The sequence below is a fragment of the Poecilia formosa genome, unplaced genomic scaffold, assembly GCF_000485575.1.
Source record: "Poecilia formosa unplaced genomic scaffold, Poecilia_formosa-5.1.2 Scaffold104, whole genome shotgun sequence".
Classification (NCBI taxonomy): domain Eukaryota; kingdom Metazoa; phylum Chordata; class Actinopteri; order Cyprinodontiformes; family Poeciliidae; genus Poecilia; species Poecilia formosa.
Genome location: NW_006800043.1, coordinates 799,825 through 801,639, shown reverse-complemented (window position 1 = coordinate 801,639; position 1,815 = coordinate 799,825).

The window sequence follows — 1,815 nt, the reverse complement described above, 5'->3', positions numbered from 1 at the left end:
TTGTTCTATAGGGTATCTCTGCACTTTTCCTTCCAGCTCTTAATGAGGTTTTATACCGTTAAGGATATCAAAGGTAAGCAGTTATGACACAGGAATTTAAAAGAAACTGCCGCTACAGTGAAGAGAAAGCATCATTTGCGGCTCGCATCCCAAAATGTTAATTTATCTTCATGTGATGGAGCAACATAAATTATTCTGGATTGGAAGAAAAGTTAAAAAGCTACATCCAAGGCTTTGGAGATTTCACACAGTTTAATCTATTTAATGAAAAGGGCAAATGAAAGGCACTGCTGCATATGTACCAAGGAATCTCAGAAAACTTAAGCTAACAGGATAGCATGATTCAGAAATCAGTCAAGAGATCCAAAAGTAACTCTGGAGGAGCTGCAGAGATCCACAGCTCTTGGAAAATCTGTTGACAGAAAAGCTGATAAAACAAGATAATACACCAGAGAACATAACTGTTCTTTGCTGTACAGCCACAGTATCATTCTGCACTATGGTACACGAGCACTGTCTCAGTGACTGACCAATAGAAACTCACCACCAGCTCTTCAAGCATCTCAAGAAGTGAAGTATTTGAAGTGCCTTCTTGACCGTTGCTGTCGTGTCATCAGTCCTCTTGGCGGTTGTAATACTTGAAGAATTGGGCAACCTCCACTCTTTTGATGCTGATGCTGACAAGGGAATGGATGATGGACTTCAATCTTCTAAAATCTCGAATCATCTTCTTCATCTTGGTTAAGTCGAGGATCAGGTTGTTGTTATGGGTCCAGTTCTCCAGGTTTACCCTCTTCTCTCAAGTAAGCTTTGCTGATAAACTTATCAGCAAACTAATAGGTTTATAAGCTGCACCCTCAACAAATCTGGGCTTTAGTAAATTTATGGCAGGAAAACATACATGTTTAAAAGAAAGTCAAGAAGTCCTGTTTGCATTTCGGCACAGCCCAAGTAGCACTCAGTGCACACATGTGAATGAATATGCTTTGGTCAGATCACACCAAAATTGATATTTTAGGCCAACATGTAAAACCTTACATATCACTCTGAACTTGCGACAGATTGGTGACCTGTCCAGGGTGTACCCCGCCTCTCGCCCGAAAAGTTCGCTGGAGATAGGCACCAGCAACCCTCCCGACCCCACTAGGGTCAAGGGTGTACGTACGTACAGACATACGGACGGACGGACGGACGGACGGACGGATCACCCTGAACTCATCATTCCCACCATGAAACATGTTGGAGACAGTTCAAGCTCTGGAGGTTGTTTTCTTCTGTACCATCAGGCATGATGGTCGGAGTTGATGATGGATGGAGCTAAATATAACGTAGTCCTAAAAGAAAACATTTTCAAGGGTGTAGAGAACTTGAGTTTGTCGTGGAGGTTTGTTTTTCAGCAACGTAGAGCAAGAGTTTCAATGGATTGACTTGTATCGAAGCACATTAATTTGTCAGAATGGTCCAGTCAAAGTCCAGATTTAAATCTGCTTAAGAACTGAAAGGCCCAATGGATTGACTTGTATCGAAGCACATTAATTTGTCAGAATGTTCTAGTCAAAGTCCAGATTTAAATCTGCTTAAGAACTGAAAGGCCCTACACCCGCTCTGATTGAAATTTAAATTTTTTTCATTTAAAAAATGAACAAAAACTCATCCTATGGATGAGCAATGAGCTACAGCTCATTTGCAATGACGTGGTCCTGCAAAGCATTAACTCTGATTAATGCTTTGCTTTGATTTATTTGAGTAAAACATTTTCTCTCAGATTTTAATTTACAGAAGAAAAAATTTATGCATGATTTTTCTTCCACTTCA